Source organism: Aythya marila, assembly GCF_965140915.1.
Source record: "Aythya marila genome assembly, chromosome: 3".
Taxonomy (NCBI): domain Eukaryota; kingdom Metazoa; phylum Chordata; class Aves; order Anseriformes; family Anatidae; genus Aythya; species Aythya marila.
In genome coordinates this window covers 69,881,235-69,895,108 of record NC_139044.1, presented here as the reverse complement: position 1 = coordinate 69,895,108, position 13,874 = coordinate 69,881,235, and the positions used below count along the sequence as shown (strand labels likewise).

The 13,874-nt window shown below is 40.8% G+C and overlaps 1 protein-coding gene across 2 annotated transcripts in view; it reads right to left on the bottom strand.

Moving 5' to 3' along the window:
• The window catches only part of PRDM1 (PR/SET domain 1), a gene marked incomplete at its 5' end in the record, with an annotated part of 101,943 nt that overhangs the window by 48,531 nt on the left and 39,538 nt on the right, over positions 1 to 13,874 (bottom strand). Inside the window, one exon of one of the 2 annotated variants that reach the window (XM_082757970.1) lies at positions 6,255 to 6,363. The exons of the other annotated variant lie outside the window; for it this stretch is intronic. Of the gene's footprint in view, positions 1 to 6,254; positions 6,364 to 13,874 lie in introns of those variants that run through there. 2 annotated transcript variants of the gene reach the window in all.

The window sequence follows — 13,874 nt, the reverse complement described above, 5'->3', positions numbered from 1 at the left end:
CATTTCCAATGCTACTCATCCACACTGAATCAAGATTGATTTAAATGGTATAAAGTTAGTCAACACAGAGCCTTTATTAGAAAAAAATGCAAAAGGAGATGCCTACACCATGCAGCACACTCTGCGATAAAGAGCCAGCTCCGAGCATGCTGACTGTGGAAGAGCTTAGTTCCACAAGGGGCATGGCTACATCAAGATACTAGCAGCTAAGTTAATAAGCCTTACTGCTCAGGAAGGCATATGTAGTTAAGTCCAGGGACACACTTTACTGTTTCTAAGGCTACCTCAATTGCTGTTCATACTCCTGAAGGCCCTTGAACCTTGTTCCATTATGCAATGCAAGCATGATCTTTCTTGCTTTCTGGCTTCGCCAAGGTTGGGAAAGGATATGGTTGTGCTCTATAAATAAGTCATGGGATAAACAGCAAGGAAAGAAGAGAGATATTTCAGCTAAAAATTTTCACACAAGAACAAAACTGACCTGAGCAAGTTCTGGCAAGCCCTTCAGTCTGAGTGGTGCTCTTCTGTAACCACAGTGGGGCAAGAGATCCCAGCATTGGTAAGATGACTGGAGGGGCCAGGGAGACTGCCTCTGCACTCATCTTTTCTAGAAAATGTTCTGAGATACTTCAAAGAAATATCACAGTGGTGTAGATGTTCAGGTACTTCCAAAGGAAAAACTAGGATAAACCAGTAAGATATCATGCATACATTTTTCAGAGCATACCATAAATAATAAAACAAAACAGTTTTCCACCTTTGGAGAAAATTTTAGCTGACTGTGCAGGATAAATGCAAGTGCATGCACACAAACACATTATTTTCAATATCGAGACCATCTTCAAGCAATTTCTCACTCTCATAATGCATCTATTTTATGTAAAACAGATGCATGTCTTTGGGGTAGGCTTAGTCTTTCAGTCTTACATTGTGAACGTCCCTTTTAATTAAAACAGGAAATACAAATTTCCTTGTCTAGTTCCAAGCCTGAAGCCCACTAGCACAAGCAGCTGCTTTCAGATTCAGCTGGAACCCTTTCAGCATCCCACAGCATGTCTGCTGGAATTCAGGATCTTTGGACCACTAAAAATCAGTGCAGCTCCACTGAGCTGTGCTTATTTTCACCAGCCGTAAAAAAGCTGAACTAGTAGTGATGCATCTGGCCCAAGTTCGTCAGATAAGTCCCGAAGCTCCATAGCAAATTGTTACATTAGTACTATTTAATATTTGCACTGCTGATGAGCCTACAAATGCCAACTTTGGATTAAGGTCACTGTTATGTGCTGTGCCTAGTGGGATGAAGAACAACTAAATGCAAAAAGGAGCAAACATTAAAAACTGAGATTATCTAACTGCACCAGAAATCACTAGAAGTGAACTGGGGAAAAAAATAAAAATAAAAAACACAACCTTCTGAATTCAAAGTAATTCATACCTATATTTCTAATGTAAATACATTTTCTTCAAATACCTTCCCTTTTCTCCTCCTCCCCAAATGAAGGTGGAAGCAAGCATTTCCTTTACCAACGATGGAACTGATACTCAGCATTATGTCAGTATTCACTGAACTTCCTCCCATCCATTTTTGTTGTGTTCATGTCTCTGATTCAAATGTGATTAATAAAAGAGGGCTGTTCAGTTCCCACAAATGAAAGCCTTGCAAGTTTATAGACACAATTGCTCCAGGCTCCCCCTATGGTTGATGAGACAGGGTGTCTTTTGAATGGACTCAAAAGAAACACATTTTCACACCTGTCAGGCCTAGATTAATATCCCTGCTAATTGCACTTTAGGAACGGCCAATTAGTTCTAGTTATAGAAGCTGTCATGGGCAAGGGGGAGAAGCAGCCTGTTATCACCATCAGGGCTCATTGTTCCCCTGAACAGATTTGTGTCCAACACTGCGCGTGCCTCAGAGGTTTGACAGAAGCCCTGCTGCACGCCACGGCAGTAACGCCTTTATCCTAGCCCCAAACCTACTTTAATGATGATGGAGACAGCAGAGGTGACCATGATGGTAAAAGGGAAATAAACCAGCACTACACTGACACTACAAAGGCTAACATCCATTTTCGAGCTAGAAGTGGTTGGCTGAAATGTCTTAACTATTCCATTTTTGTTTTCTAAGAGAAAACCTCTTTTTTTGTTCTAAAGGGACAGTGTGTCATTTGTAATACCACACTTTCCTGAAAGGGAAAAAAAAGCCAGATAATGTTGCTGAAATCACAAAACAGGGTTAAGTAAAATTCTGGCCTTGCAGCAGCAGCCAACAACACCAACGACCCAAGCACCAGCGATACCAGTGGAGCGCTTAAAAACAAAAGTAAGGGACCAAGGGTTAGTCCAGTGATTCGAACGTGACAGGAAGGCTAGTTAATAAACACCAGCTAACCCCTTCAATTACAGCAATAAATTGTTCAATTGGTTAAATGTCCACAGGTTCTGCCCCAAACACCGTTGCGAACTGTTTAATTAGCAAACTCTTGCATCACTGGACAAACAGATACGGGCAAGCTCGGGGGGACACTCAGCCCCTTGAAGAACCAGCAGCGCTGATGCCCTGTGGGCTTGTCCTCGGCAGGGCTCACTTCACCCTACACAGCCCCGGCACTTTTTAAACGGCTCTCATGTACCCCTTGGGCATTATTCAATCATTACAGCCTATTTTTCAAAGTAGAATTGAGACTGTACGGCCCAAACATGACTTAATCACCATTTTTTCCGCATCATTTTTCTGTATTTTGATAAGAGGTCCCACAAATTGCAGCTTCTCACCTGCCGCAAGATTAGATAGCTGGGCAAACAATATGGGTTATATGACACAGGAGATACTGAGTACCTGGAAATTGCATGCTGTACAAAACAGACCTGCAGATTAAAGTCAGCAGGCCTATTTCTTGAAAATATTTAACACACTAAATTTGGGATTATCTCATGAAAAGTTAAGAACATCCAAAGCCTTGTGAAAGGATTTATCATTAAGATCACTATTGGCCTCTAAGGGTATTTAAGAGTACACCCATGAGGCATATGCCATCATCACATTAAGAATTTTGATACAAAAATGTTTTTGATAAACCTGTTTTACCAACATAATATTATTTCTGTTGAATAAAGCAATGAGTTTAAGTTGATCAGTGAGGATCAATTCAGAGTTTAAAGACTCACTTTAGTTGCCTTCATTGGACTTTTGATCACTTTGATGAACCACTGATTCTACATACTCTGTAACTAACTACAAAACACATGCTGATACAGGGAAAAATATTTTTTAAAGATTTCAGATTCGTCAGATCCGTTTGACTAAACCTCACCTCCGAAAAACAACCAGCCAAAGGAGGTAAGTCCTATTTGTTATGTTGAGGAGAAATTGCATTTCCCTGCTGAAATTTTCTCTAATGAACTACAACAGAGGTAATTTATCACAGTTGTGAGTAAAATACATACTGTGCCTGTGGAAAGCTGTTAAGCGACCTCCCTGTCTCTGGCATAAGTATTTCTTTGGAAAAGGGCTTTAGGCAGAAATGTACATTTAGAACCAATTTTTTTAATAACACTGAGGAAGTCTACCATTTTGTGCTTCTGCCTGAGAGCCAGAGCCTGGCTCCTCAAAGGATAATCTGAAGGACAGACAGGCAATTCAACTTATTTGGGCAGAAGGGTGGGGGTTAGCACATCCCTATCCTCCACTTTGCAAAACCACACAAATTGTACTGCTGAACTGAAGTCGTGGTGTTTCTGGCTGAGCATGCTGGCTCCTAACTCAAGCCTGATGATTCTCCCCCAGGCACCTACCACAAGGGTCCAGGTCTGCTTTGGGAAACAAGTACCTGTTGGCAGTGTCCTGCCACCCCATGTCTAAAACATAAACGGTCTTACTTGATTTAGCATGCAGATCCTTGCAGAGCTAAGTAAAGCTTATATTTGGTTGCTATTGCCTCCAGTAGTCACTACAGTGATCTTGTAGACAGTATTGTGAATGGAAATTGTAATCTTTGTGTTGCCAGACCCAACAGAGGAAAAAAATGCTGCTAACAAATTACATCCGTTACCTCCTGTTTGCATGTGTTGATTAACGTTGCAGAAAGTACTTCTGTTAAATCAGTACCATTAAAGTTGTGTGCTCACTTAAAGAGCTTGCTGAATCCAGGTTTTTAATATCTGTGCCTCAGGAGCAGACAATTTAGAACTATGTCTCCCTCTTTCTTTTTTTTTTTTTTTTTTTTTTTTTTTTTTGGTTTTGTAGTACTAACTGAATTAACATCTCTGAAAAGCCTCAGGGCAGGCTTTCAGTTGACACCGATTAGCATAGCCTCCCTGAATGCCATAGACTGAAGCAATTCACACCATTAAGAATCCAGGGGGGCAGGCTGGGGAGAAAATGGAAATTACGAAAAGAATAGAGAACACAATACTAGCACCGATGTCCTCGCACATAGGCTTTTATTCTGGAGATAGTTTACAAGCAGTTCATAACCTTTGGACTCCAGACAGTCTTTAGAACCAACACGAGGAGGTTAAAGATTCGGGCTGAACTTTCCATCCAACCACAGCACTGTAAATATTTGGAAGGTGCACTGGAACTCATAAAGTTCCCATAAAATGGATGTTAGTGAAACAAAACAAGAAAACCCTGAAACTTGGATTCATAAAGTGATTTCAGATTTTATTGCTTTAATCCAAAGAAGTATTAGGGCAATACATATTTATAACTTTGCTATGCTTAAAAGAGGAATTTCCCAGCAGAATAGCAAATGCATTTTTGTTTAACAAACATCGAGTCCAAAACCAGTCTTTCATTCCAGATTACTAATTTCAGATTCACTTCAAAATTTTTGTTTTATAATCTTAAATTTTCTGTGTCCTAAACTGAGTTAACATAATACTTCACAGAAATGGTCCAAATGTTTTTGTTTGTTTGTTTGTTTGTTTGTTTTTGCCTACAAGAAGTCACTGGAAAATTTACAAAACAAAATCACGTGTGATTCAGACTTGTCAATACTCCACTGATCTGTTTAAAATATATGTTTACTTCATCCTCCATTATAAAACAATTCAGTTACCATATTTTACCTTACTCACACATGAGAAAGTCTGTCAAGAAAGAAATGATTTTAAGAAATAACTTCCAGCTACAAAGCAAGGTTTTGTTCTTTGATAATCATTTTAACAGACTCAATACGAAAAGATTTACAGCTACAGATTTTATTTTGTGAATGAAAGATTTTAAAAATAATCATTATATACTCTGGAGGCTTTCATGACACGTTAACTATGAAGTGACACTTTTAGCTGTTAGCTGAATTGACAGAGACTTTGTGCAAGCAAAGTCAAACGAAGCATACTGTTAAAAACCAACAGAAAAATAAAAGAGAGAGTTATTTTAGTATTCTTCCATTGTTTTGTTTCCTCTCATACATTTAATACTCTAAATCACGCTGAATTTCATTGACATAAGTGTACTTACACCAGCACAAGGACAACCTAAATGAAGAAGGAATTGAGTGCCCAACAATATTTTAACAAATAGTTTTCATCTCATCAATAAAAATACCTTATATTAATCAAACTAAACTTTGGTTATGAACAGAGGCTTTTACTTTATCAGTAGATGCTACACAGTTATTATTCAAAGCTAACAATCCCATTGTCTGGACAGCGAGGTCACTTAACTCATCAAGAGAAGAAACGTTAGTCAGAAAAAATAATCAGAGAGAGGCTATTTCTGAAGTACTTAATATGTCTCCTACTAGCCATGGTCAAAAAGCTGAAATACAATCTTACTCTGATCATAACTGAAAGACCGAAACATACTGATTTTGCTCTGGATGTTCTTTTGGAGCTTTCCATATTCAGCTTTGGGCTTCTGCCTTTAGGAGTTTGCATATGATAAACCAGATACAGCTTTTCTTACTTCAGATGTATAGATGGAAATGGTGCTTGTCATTTAAAAACTGAGAGAATTACAGCTGATCTAGAAGCAGAAACTCTAACAGTTTAAGAACTGTTCAGACTAGAGATATTCACGCACCCCACTTTTAAACCACAATGATTAATCAAGCTGACAATGTGATGCTATCACTGCAAAAACTGCACTTGGGTGAGACGTCTCTCCCATACATAAAATGTACATTTTTGCCTTGTTGTAAGTTCAGAAAACAAAACTATTATCCCACATGCCTTATGACAAGCAATTTCCACAAAGTTTTCACAGCCCCCAGCATATAAGCAAGATCCCCAGAGTTTTGACTCACCTGATCTATTAGGTTTTTGCCTTGTACAGAAAGCCCAAAGTTTCAGCACTATCTTGCCCCTTCATTCACCATACAGAGTATCTCCACACAGTAACATCCTATGTAAAGCATGATCTTGCCCATCTCTCTCCTCTGTCTCAAAGCGTGAAAGCAAAGTTACGCCAGCTATCTTGAGAAGCTTTATGCTGCACTGAGCACCTGTTCAGACAACAGTCAGTTAAAAAAGCAAGCCAACAGCTGAGTTGAGGTCAGCCACCCTATGAACTTCAGGACATATTCAGAGATCCCAGTACCCTCATCCCTCCCATCTTTACTTGAAAATAGCAGCTCTAGTAACGTGATGCCTTCCTTCCCTTCCCTGTTTGAGCAGACAGTGAAAGCCCTCCTGCTGTCCTCTACTCTTTAAGAAGAAAGCATTACCCTCCCAACCTGCACTATGCTTCTGTCTGCAGAAATAAGACAGCTCATCCCACACTCGCGGTGTTTGTTTAAGGAGCACAGGTTCAACAGAGACAGTTAACCATTAGCTAGCACCCATGCCGATCATGTTACACTCGCTATGCATACTTGTTCACATATTCCTAAATGAAGTCTAGCTCAGGATGGGCACTTGGGTTAGTCAGTCTTCTCCAAGCATTGCTGAACAATAATGCTGACTGTCACAACCCAGAACACCATGATGCAGATTGAGCCAGGCTTGGGCATAAGCTCCATGTCTGCAGAAATGATGATTGTCAAGTGCTTTGCTTATACACTTCCAGTGTTTATTGCTGGTACCAAAAGCTGCTCAGAAGGAATTCATAGGCACCAAAAAATCATACTAGAGTTCTGCATATATCCATCCCTACAGGCAGTTCATAGAAAAGAGGTATCTTTCCCATATATTCAGCTACAATCAGCTCAACTATACCTGCTGAAAAATACAGCAGATACCTTTCCTAATAATGGAAAGTTAGCACACTTGTTCCAATCTTTTTTTTTTTTTTTTTTTTTTTTTTCAGTCTCACTAATTGCTCACGCTAGTCAAAAAAACTACTTAGTACTGACATTATCTTATATTAACTTCAGTCTTGACAAAAACTTTAGCTGTAGTGATACCCCATCATATCAGATACATTTTTTTTTTGTCAAGCACAAAGCACAAGATTTACTATCATGGGATTTTATTACAAAAGTAATCTAGAAACCCCAAGCAAGAGCACTGTGGCAGGCATCACATAAACACATGGAAAGAAACTTCAGCTCCAAGAGTCTGCAATCAGATAGAGAAAGAAAAGATGCAAAGGGACAAAGGGAGGTGGCATTACCTTCACTTCACAAGACAAAGATTAAGCCCCTTCTCCTTCCACTTTAGACTTAGGACAGCAGCTATTAATGTTATAGGGCTTTTTATGCATGCCAGGGCTCACCAGGATCGTCAAACTTCATTAGTTTAGTCTAAACAGATATGGGAACTGAATGTGCCCCTTTCCTATGACCTACCCACTATATGAACACCATTGGCTTTACCTCATTTGCTTTACCCCATTTGTACACCTATACACCCTTCCTCTTGTGACAGTTGGTGCTACCCTGTTACCGGTTTATATTAATGCAAGATCCCAATCTAGTGCCTAGCTTTCCAATCTTTGCAGCACAAATAAGATTAATTTTTAATTTTAAGGCCCTGATTCAGCAAAACATTGAACTACATGCTTAATTCTATCCCTATTCAGTAAAGTACTTAAGTATTTGCTTAATTCTCATTTACTCTGCTGAGACTTGAACATGTGCTTAAAGATAAGCCTCTTCTTAAGTACTTTGCTGAACTAGGGCCTAAACTGTGACCTAAGAGCCAGGAGGGAAAAATAGATCAATAATGTGTTATTTCCTCCCAGATATTAGGCTAACAGATGAAAGAAAAAGATGAAGAAAAAAAATCATAATCACTTTGATTCAAATAGAACAGTTAGTACAGTTGTTTTACAGGAAGAGACAAATTTTATACAATCCTGCTAAGAATTATCTCTTCAAAAAGTCCTTCTCCTTGCCCACTTATGGACATAGACTATCCAAGTTACATTATAGCAATGTGCTGAGCCAACCAATCACTCTCAGTTACATGACCAGAATCTTAAAGTTTTCAAGTTAGGCACCTGGTGATTAAGTATAAAATGAAATTTAGAATAGGATCCAATTTAATGAGTACACTGGAACAGAATTCAGTTTCGTATTATCTTAAGACAAAAGTAATGGGGAACCTGGGGAGATGCCAGGGAAGGGGCACCATGGTAAAAAGCAAGAAGAAAGGTACGATAGGTACTCCACTAGGAAGAACCTGCTGGAAATTAGTCATCATCAACAGAGAACATGCAAACACAGTATTATACATTTTCCTTGAAAAAAAGTCTCATCACTGGGGCGACACAGAGATAATTACTAAACCAAGATCAAAAAAGCCCACGGAGGCTAGGGAAAATGTGTCTACATGCTAGTGTAGGCTTAGCAGAGTAGGCAAAGCATTATTTCAGAAAAGACAAATACATTTGCATTTGCCTGCCCTACCCTTAGGACCCTGAATCATTCAATAAACCATGCTTCACCAATGATAAGATCCTAAACTGACCAAAGATACTCTTTTTACTGCAGGTTCACTGTTCAAACTAAAGCTACCTTGCCTGTTTCAAGGATATCAGTATCAGTTCAGCTGACAAGGCCATAAAAAATTGGGAAGCTACAAGTCAGGAAAAATATCTGCAAATAAAAGATACATTCCAGTTTGGCCAACAATGCATCTCTGTAACTTCACTTGCAAAAATGTTTGGTTGAGCCTGAGTACTAAAATGGGACACATGCTGCTGAACACTAGAAAGACACTTCTGGTATGCATGTCCCTACATGACCGTGACAGGATGCCCCAGGTGCCTTCCACCCTTTGGAGGAACTGGTCCTTTATCATTGTGCCAGGAGAAGGAACCTTCTCATAAAAACAAAGACCAAGCCCTTATGGGTTACCAGCAGGTCTTTTATTGGCAAATCTTTCATGTCAGCTGCTGTGGCACTTTCTTCAGGAACTGCTGTGATTGTGTAGCTGGAGACACTTTTCATCTACCGTTTGATTTCTAACAAACAGGAATGCTATTTAATCTCTGCAATTCCTAACTTGCAAGGACTTACACATATGCTTAACTTAATGCACTGTGAATGATTGTACGAAAGCCTGAATTACAGTATGTAAAGCTAAAACACATGCCTAAGCGCCTGCAGGATTGTGGCCTAAAAACCTGAGCATTATCCTTTTGATGGATCCATCCCACTCTAACGAAGGATAAAAGTGTTTATAAAGAAGGCTTTGAAGATGAGGAATAGTCCGTAAGTACATGTGTGGGGTAGGGGAAGTGGAAAGGGAAAAGGGATATAGACACAGATTGCATTGGCTGTCCTGATGTTTGCCATAGAAACCACACATCATTATTAGCAGCTGTAGGATTAAGCCTACATGGTTGAGGAGGTTCCTCATATTTTGGATGAGCACAGCCAGATATTAGAGGGTGCAATTTCTCAGTTTCCACCTCAGTTTAATCTTTGAGAGGAAGATGTCCCATGTGATCGCGCTGTTCTTTAGAAAGTTCAGATATGATAATATATACTCACACCCCACCTTTTCTGAAATGCCGAGAAACACAGTGGGCTCTGCAACAGGGTGAAAGCAATCTCACCTGCCTGCCTATGGCAGCTCCCATCCTGTCTCCCAGACACATGGCACGAATAGCTGGATGCTAAGGGACAGAAGAATAATTTCCAGCCCAGTAAAACCTGAGATGTCCTCAAAGCGAAACGTTCTAAAAACACACCCGAAAATACATTAACAGTTTGTTCAATTGCTAGCTGTCTTGACATTTTCATTTTGAACAAAACCAGGAAGTGTTTGAAACATTTTGCCTTATTGCCATCAGGCAGGCTTCTGCCCAGGATTGCCACAGTAAAAGAAATATGGACGATTCATCTTGCTTACTTCCACCTAGCTCAGATCTCTGTAAAACCCTTCCAGTCTATGAGATGGCAAAAGATATATACATTCTCACATGCGTGGACTGACCCTACTTGTCCTTTACCCTCTTGGCTGTATTAAATGTTCCACTGCAATTGCAGGTGACAGAAATCACCTTTCCCTCCCGTGATGCCCCAAGCGGAGTTTGACCCCCGGAGCTTTGAGATCTCCACGCAGCCCTCTTGCTCTCTGAGGCCACTTGCGCTGCTTTTGCAGCCCGAAAAGCAGCTCTCCAAGCAGACAATATCAGCAGCTACATCAGGAGCACATGTGACATGGCCTTGGTCTCCATCCTGTCAGGTGGCGGTGGCCATGGGCAATGATTAAGACAGACAATGGGCAAGAGATGAAAAATGTTTTGAAAGGGTAGGAAAGGCCACACAGTACACTCAGAGTGAGGTATCTGCCGTTCCCTCCTGACCTAGCAGGGCTGTGAGGGTGTAAAGCATTTTCTGATGAAGAGGAAGGGGATGGCTGGTCTGGGGAGCCACCACGTTGACTCCAGCGACCAGGAAAGGCCACTCTAGCCACTGCAGTGACTGCATGCCTCTGATGGCAGAAAGCAAGCCCACCTCAGTATCCATCCAACACAAGGACTGGCCTCCCTCCTCCCGCCAGGCTGAATGTCAGGCTAATCAGTTTGATCTGACAGATTTTAATTAAATTAATTAAGGCCTTTCTGAATGGGCTTGATTAGCGTTCCACAGAGGAATCCCTGGTGACAAGAAGCCCTGTCAGGAAAGGCACTAATGTTTTTCTCCTCTCTCAATGAGAAGCTTCTTGTGTTGTTACTGGATGTTTTTTTACATCATTAATAAGAGCACTTTATAAACACCTACGATGTTTTTGAAGCTTGATATTCAATTATATCAAATTAACAATAGCCTTGTACAAACAAACACACACGAGATTTTCCAGGTCCTCCTTCAAGCAAGTTCATTACTCGGCAGTTATTGCCAATTCCAGCATTACAGATACGTCCACTTATTGATTTACACAGAAATATGCCAAATCAAGATGCAAAATAATCCTGCTCACTGCCATCAGCTTTCTCAGGGTGACTTCTTGTAAAGATGTTGGAGGTGAACCACTTGTAGAAAATCGTGATTGCTACAACTGTGAAAGGCCAGGCTGCCTGCACCCCCATGCACTCGGGCCAGGACAACGACCACTTTTGTTCCACAGGGTCTGCCTGCGATTGTGTTGGCCACTGCAGTTTGCTCCGACCCTATTCAGTACCTCATGGCGTGAGGATTTCACACATGATTCAAAAGCAGTGCATCCTTCCTACCTGCGGCCACAGCCACTCTACAGAGACCCAGTCATTCTGAAAGGCTTCGATATGGGCAAAAAACCCACTGTTTGCACAGAAGCAACAGCATGACCGAGTTAAAACGCATCGTCTTGCTTCCCATACTGCACTTGTGATCTGCAAAAGTGCTGAAGCTGGAAATCCCCTGGTGCTGGTAAATGACAAGCAGTGGCCACAGTCACACACTGTCCATGAGGGACGCACCGTGCCGTCGCTGCAGCTGCTGCCGTGCTTTGGCTGCAGTGGTGGGCTCCTCGGCACGGCTGGGCGGCAGAGATGGAGAGCAGCCCCAGACAGCAGGGCTTTCTCGTCTGGTGGTGCAGATGAAGGAGGACAGGCTGCCCAGGGATCACAACGATCCCTGCTCTGGTTCAGCAGGCAGTTGGCTACGCTGGTAATGTGTAGCTTTCTGCTGAGACTGTCCATGCAATGGGTCAGTGCTGTATGACTCTGGTCATCCCCAGGGTCCTCAAGGAAGAGAAGAGGTCCCACAGCCTGACACCAGGACACACAAAGTACCAGGCATGGCAGCTAATAACCACTGCTGCATCAGAGCTGGTCAAATGGATTTGCAATTCAGAAGCCTATTAAAAAGTGATGCGAAATCCTAAATTTACAAATATCACTGTACTGTATTGTATTTACAGTAAGGGTGTCATTGACTAGATGACAGCCATAAAAATGCAGGTAATTCTTATGGCTGGATTAAATTAAATTTACTTTGAGAATTAAACTCACCTCTAAATCTTTTTTTTAATTTTTCTTCACGTACCAGGAAGGAAGTGGACTTCTCTACCTACTTTCCCTATCTTCTGCTTCTCCCCAGTTTGTAGGTTTAATTTAACAGTAAATGAAGCGTCCTAGAAGCTTCCTTCTCAGAGGAAGTATATCTTGTTGTGACTGAAAGGATGCTAAGAGCTCTGGTGCTGGAAAACCTCCACTTCATCTACCAACTGAAGCCAGTAGACTTCATCTACCAACATTTCCTTTCCCTCTGATGCCAGAGTGGACACTCAAGACACTTGACCTTGAACTGCTAAGTCATGGCGAGCCCTACAATATTTTTTTTTTCTTGCAAAGACTGAACAAGGGAATGGGATTCTGAGGTGGGAAGATAACTGTATTTGGAATGGAAGCTTAAATGAAGAAGGAAAAGAAAAGCAAAAGGAGTGGAGCATGTGGTGAAAGAGAGAAGATTAAGACAAGGGTATCTGAGGGAGAGCGAATGAGATAAAACAAGAGGTGAGGCTGCTATTCTCCAAAGAAACAAGAGATCCTGGCAAAGAGAAGATAGTGTTAATGAGCACTTAAGTTATTAAAGACCAAATAAGACAGAGGAAGGATGAGAAAAAGACCACTATTCCATTTCCCTTTCTTTGTGTTTTCTTCTTCCCAGTACATTTTCAACATATCTGTTATGCTATATATGTCACAAGAAAATCCTGTTTTGCTAGGTCAATACCCACTTACTGTAGTGTTTCAGTAAGCAAAAGCTATTTCAACTTATCTGCTGGCCAGTGTGAATCCAGCAGACCCAATTGTGTTTTCTGGTGTGATTTTGATTAGAATCTCACAGTTTTCTGAAGTTGAGATTCATTATTCTGAGCTTTACTGGGGCACTACAGATCTTGAGCCAATAGCTAACCTTTCATTGTACTGAGATCAGATTTACATTTCAATGTACAAACTCCACTCTCAAAAACATACCTGGTTGTGGCATCTATTGGAGTTTTATTCTCACATCTACACTCAGAGAAGAAACATAAATTGGCTGAAGTGTAATTCTGTCTAGTAATAGCAACAGAAACATCTATTCTGAGATTTCCAAAATGGGATATTTTATAAGTACTTCAAGGAAAAAAGGCAGATAAGTGAAGAGGGAAACGATTTGCAGGAAACAAGAAAGGCACTGTTTAATAAATTAGACAAAAATAGGTGGCAATAAAAAAAGACGCATCCAGGAAGAAAGAAGAATTCAATGCGACTGACCTTCAAGTTCCCTCTACTCTTTCATTAACTGTCCACTGAGGTGATCCCTGGCCAAATACGGGCAATTCAGAGCCTGTCATAGAATTACAAGATGAATTAGGGACTGCTGCCACAAATTTACAGCTACCAAGGCCTTTGCTGATTAAATTTTCCCAGACTTGAAAGTAATTTCACTGGAAACACTCTTAATGGGGCCTTACATCAGCATCACGACAAATGAGGAAGGGGAATAACACTTTTCCCTTCCAATTATCACATGCTTTTTTCTCTGGTGTGATTGGTAAGCAAA